Source organism: Accipiter gentilis, chromosome 2, assembly GCF_929443795.1.
Source record: "Accipiter gentilis chromosome 2, bAccGen1.1, whole genome shotgun sequence".
NCBI lineage: Eukaryota > Metazoa > Chordata > Aves > Accipitriformes > Accipitridae > Astur > Astur gentilis.
Genome location: NC_064881.1, coordinates 3135543 through 3141542, shown reverse-complemented (window position 1 = coordinate 3141542; position 6000 = coordinate 3135543).

Genomic DNA, 6000 nt, shown 5'->3' with positions numbered 1-6000 from the left:
TATGTGGCTTATTTCAGAAGTGCTAATCCTTTGCTTTAGATAAGAAAGGGTTTTGCAGTGTGACAGATTTGACCCTGTTGCACAATCCTGAAGCAAGCGGTCCAGGTCACACCCCTAGATACCTGCACAAGGCAAAACTGCTCGCACCATTAAAGGCAGTGGGATCAGGACTGGTTTACACTGGAGAAGGGGTACGGCACACGGCTGTCAGTGCCTATCCATGTCTTCCCTGATGAATTCAGCCACAGAGAAATGGTAAGATATCTGTGTCTTGTTTACAAAGCCCAAGTCTGCTGGGATCTGTACTTGAAGTTTCTTGCTTTTTGCTGAAAACTGATCATGGAGACTTAGAAAGACAAGCTGTTTTTCCTGAATTTCCTGCTTATACAAAGCTTTCATTTAGTCCCAGGAATTTTATCACTACTCTGAGCAAAGTGTAAGACTGGGTAATAAAGTGGGAGCTCTAACTTTAAAGACACCACTGGCCTCCTTCTGCCTAGTGCACAGTTAATCCTAACAATTCTTTGGGATAAGTTGCCTTTTTTAATTTTCTGGGAGACACTAAATTGTACAGAGTATAATTTCTCCATGCCTATTTTGAGTGTAGCCACAGTTCTTTTAAAAATCTTGAAGGAATCATGTGGTGGTTGCAATGAAGCATAAACATTTTGTTGGTCAAAGTTTTCAGCAATTTTTTTTTTTTCCCCATTGGGTAAAATAGTAATGTTATTTTCCAGTCTCCAGGCTCTCACCTTGATCTGAAAAAAATTTTAAAAGGCAAGTCAAAGTTACTAGCAGCTACGGGATATCATCTTGTTCTAAGGAAGGGAGCATTGTTGTCTTTGGGAGCCGGTTCCAGGCTGAAATGTTCCTAATAGTTTAAAATAAAATTAAATTAAATGAACCTTGCAACGTACTTCATTGATTCTGTGAAGAACAGAGGGTATGGCTCAGTTCTTGTCCAAGCCGTGGAAACCCCAAGAGGTGCCCCTGCCCTGGGTCCGCAGCGCCAGGGCAGGTGGGTCTGCCCACACCTTGCAGTAGGCACTGCTCCTCACCTCTGTCACTGATCTGGAGATGGCCCGTCATCCCAGCACTTCTTCTTCTAATAAACTTGGATTCAGGCAAAACGGAACAACTACGGGCGAGTGTGGGTTATGGTAGAAGAAGGAAAAGACCTAATTTTAAGAAAATTAAGGCACGTGCATGCACACACACATAGAAGATGGGGGTCCCCAGACTGCCAGAGGTCCTTGCAGCCTCAGTGAAGGCCAGTTTCAGCTTCTTGATCCTCAGGCACCTCGAGTCGCAGCAAGCAGAGGCTGCCCACAGGCAGCTCCTCGGGATGCCGCTACGGCCCTGTCGCTGCAGTTGAGGCACAGCAGATCTCCCCTCCACCAGGCCTCCTTCCCTCTCCCCTCCCCAAATGTGCACAGCCTCTCCTGTCAGCAAGGCCACTCCTGCCTCTGGGGCAGGAGGCAGGGGAGGTGTGTCTGCCAAGTTTATGCAAACCCTCTTCAGAGTGTGAACGCTCACCAGGATCTGCCCAGCTGGTTTGGGGCTTCTCTGTACTGCAAAGGGGTCGGATGAATAACCAGCCAAATCGACGAGGCACATCCTCTCCCCCTCCCTCTCGTGCCACAAGACTTGGTCCTCTCTAAGCAAGGCACAAAAAGCAGCATGAATTTTTTTAAATGTTATTCATTCCCATGAGAAGAACAAGCAGGATATGGCTCACGGTTGGGGTTCAGTGCACTACAGAAATCTACCATTGCACTCTCTTTTTTAAAATCACCACATTTGCAAGGTGATGCGTACATCTCTGTTCACTCTTCAGGCTGTGGGCTTCACAGCATCAAAAGGTCACAGACAGAACACCTGCAGACCTCGGTCTTCAGAGAAGGCTTCCTTCCTGATTCTCTAAGAGCAGCAAGCCACTTAGCAGCCCCTGCCTGTGTGCCATGCCATAAGAGGTGACATATTTTCAAGTCTTGTTTGTTCAACTTTGAAACACAGCCTTTTCTTCTGTGGAACTCAGAATGTATTTAGTAGGAAGCAATAAAGATGCAGGACAGTTTTGGAGAGGAAGTAGGACATTTTAGGTAGGCAAAAAATAATTACTTATGCTGAAACTGGGTCAAAACACCACAGTGTTTACCACGGCTTTCAGGAAGGATGCCATGGGGTTTTTAATAACGACAAAAATTCAAGATCTCAGCATTGGGTCTCATTCCAAAAAGTAATACAGTTTCAGACCAAATGGAAACTAATCCGGACTATAAATCACAATGCAGCAGATGTAACCATCTCAGTCCTGAACCCAGTCACTTTTGGTTGGCTAAAGCTGATCTTCCGGCCAACTTTGTTGCAAAGGCAAGAGATTGAGCACTCGTCTTCATCCTTTGCTGTCGCTCCCATTTCTAATTATGTTCATTGTTTCACCTGAAGCTAATTTGTCTTTTGAATTAATCTGTCTTCACCTTCTGGCCACTAGATCTTGTTATGTCTTTCTCTGCAAGGTCAAAAGCCTGTTAGCACCTACCATTTTCTCCCTGTGAAGGGACTTACTATACTACTCACCTTTTAGTCTTCCTTTGGACACTCTAAGCAGACTGTGGTCTTTAAATTTGGCAAGGCCAGACGTTTTCCCCAGTCCTTAAATAATTTCTGTGGTTCTTTTCCCTAACCTCGCCAATTTTTCAACATCCTTTTCAAATGTGGATGCCAGGTCTGGATGCAGCATCCCAAAGTAAAATTACCTCCTTACTCCAACTCAGTATTTTCCTGATTATTTGTTCAAGGAGTACATTAGCACTTTTGGTTACTACATTGCTCTGACAACTCATTTGACCACGTGTCCACCTGGGCACCTAAATCCTATTCCCCTCTCCTACATATTATACCAACTTTCATCAGATATCTTTAAGGAACAATTAAGAAGTGATTCCAAAACACGTTACAAACCTGTAATGAAGACTTCAAGGCTTTTGAAACATGGGGAGCAGAAGGCACTTGAAACTGTTCCTCAGGCCCTCCGTTTCCTTCTCACTGGCCCTGGGCAATAACCCTTGCCCTATATTTTAATACTGAATTCAGTGTGTTTGACACAACCCTGGAATGTCCAGTATATACAGATTTAGGAACTGGAGGATCTGTGAGGAATGAAGTTCAGGACAGCTGGATAAGGAAGATCTGGAGCTGTGAGCACACAGGAAGAGTTGAAGTCCATTTTGGGTTTCTGCAGCCTGTGCTCAGCTAAGGCTCATGGTAGCAGGGACAGGGTGTCACTTCTAAATCCCTTCTTCTCTTGGAAAGCAGCAGAAGTGATATTATTTTTACACAGGAACAGACAGTAAATTATCAAAGTTCTACATGGCAAATGTTACAGGGCTGGCATGTGGCTCTGTCTAGCTTTGCAGCAAGAAAACCAAACCGAATCAGCTACTTTGGCTCCTCGCTTCATACCCAGGTCCTTCCCCTCTGATCATGCACATGTTAACAAAGCCCACCTGCAGTTCTGGAAACAGCCAGGTGCCTCTGACTCCCTTTGGGCAACCTGTCCAAGGCTGGTTCTCTCCACTTTACCCAGGTCACCAACCCAAGCCCAGCAGCTGTTGCACCCTCACGTACCTCCACAGCACTCGTACCACACCAGTATGTGCCTTCGATGCCATGCTGAAAAATACCACTCTGGACCACAGTAGGGATCTCAACTTATTTCAAGCATTTTGAACAGAAAAAATATGATTATGGGTGAGGGTGATGGGAACACTACTAAAACAACCCGGGGACCTAGGGAAGACTGGAGGCCGGGGTAACACACATGGCCAGGAGCAGTCTACTCTTGAAGGGACACCCAAGCAAATGTGAGCCTTCTAGTATTGCTTGGTGGGGGAGCCTCAAGCAGATGCCTTGAGACACTGGCTATTTAATTTTGGCAGTTTCCAGAGAAAAGGTGATAACGTGACAAAAAAAGTATGCTTTTTTTCCCCCAAATGTCAACTCTGAAGCTTCATTCTGGTACTAGAGAGACTCTCTGGGGTCAGTCTGGCTCGTTCAGCCTCACTAGTAACCGAGATCCATGGTCAAACTCTTTCTTTGTTCTTTCTCAGCCCATCCCAGGGGCTGTCACTGAAGAGAAACAGGGATAAGTGAGGAAAGCATCTGGCCAGGCCATCCATCAGTATCAGTGCTATTGACGATATATGAGCCAGAGCAAAATCCAGCTCAGAGCCATGCCAGTTCAGAAGGACTAAAAGGCAAAATTTACAAAAAAAAAAAAAAAAAAAAAAAAGAAAAAGAAAAAAAAAAAAGAAACCTTTATTTTGTTGAGCAGTAGCAGCTCCAGCAATCAATACACTTGGAGAGCAGTTTCAGTGAGTAGGGAGGTACTGTTCTTACCGTCTTTTTCCATGTAAAATCATAACACAGAACCTGGCTTTGAGCTCTTCAGCATCTATACAGTAAGGCAACATGGTACTGCAACCCCTCTTGCAGAGGGATGAAAACCTGATTTAGCCCTGCTTCTGGTCCAAGGAGGTAAAATATTTCATTTTTGATGTTTTTGCTGATAAGAAATAACAGGAAACACCTTCTCTATGAAATGTTGCTTTTTCTATTCTTTCTTTTTTTTCCCCCTGATATTGCCTAAAAGAGCATTTTCAGCCTCAGATCCAAGAGGAGTCTTTTCACATAGGGCATCTTTTTTATGCCCCCTGCAAGACTTGTTATCTGCAGGAACCACCCCAAGCCAGACCCTGGCTTAAGGTGGTGCTGAGAAGGGAGCAGGGCCTCCTGGGAGCCCTCTTAAACTGTGCCGCAGGGTTTCAAAGCAGCGTGGCCTTCCATGCAAGAGAGTCAGCAACCAGCTGACTTTTTCTGCAGCCCAAAACTGGGACACACTACTCTAAACCTCCTGTTTTATGATAACTCCGAGCAATACAGCTCTGACGTACCCGGCAGTGAGTTTTGTGCTAGGCTTTTCAGAAGTGGCACACCAAACTTCACCCCTGGCAAGAAAAAAGGAAAAAAAAAAAAAGGATGCCAACCCCATCTAAGGCTGAACACTCTTCAACACCAGTTACCAACAGCTCTTTTATGCATTTAAGTGTCAACACTGGAAAACCACAGAAAAGGGCATTTTAAGGGCATTTTAGCCAACAAATGCTTCAAAAGGAAAGCTATTCACCCTCTTCTCCACACCTTTTGCTTTTTTAAACCTAATGTTTCTCTGCACAGCTCACTTTGCACTCAGATAGGGATTTATCTTTGTAAATCACAAGATCCAAGCCCACATGTCCCCAAGGGTAGCAGAGCTGGGGTACCCAGTCACATCAACCCCCAGGGAGCAAGGATGTGAGGTGGCCCTGCAACCAAGCCTGGTGTGACGGTCCCACCAGGAAGGGTGATGGGTCCCCACTCCTGGCTGGCCAGAGCAGTCCAAACCCCAGACAAGGCTTGGCCTGACCCCTTTTTGCTAGAAGCTGTTCCCCTCCGAGGCCTGTGCTGCAGTGTTCATCCCACAGTCTGCACAACACCCCTGGGGTAAGGAGGTGGCCTCGACTCTCGGGATTGGAAAACCAAGAGGCAGATTCTCAGCTGGTGCAAATCAGCATAGCTTCACTGGAGGCCAAAGAACTATCCCAATTCACCCCAAATGACGGTCTGGCTCAGAGAGGTGAAGGGACGCATCGCAGCCACTCCACGCATCACTGGGTACGGAAGTTGGGCATCGCGGCTTCCCGGTCCCACAGTACTGCCGACATAGCTGGAAATCACACTCGGCGGCTAGTCTTGCTCCCATCAGCTGAGCAATGCAGAGGACCAGTCCTCAGAGCCAGTGAAAGGTTTTCCACTCCCCTCAGTAGCTAAAATTCACTGTCTTCTCTTCTCAGCAGCAGCAGCACCCTCAGTTTTTGCTGCCCTTCACCTTTGGCCGCCAGAGGATGCCAGAAGGCATGCAATGGCTCTGCCACCCAGTTGGCCTTACGCAGTTATGTC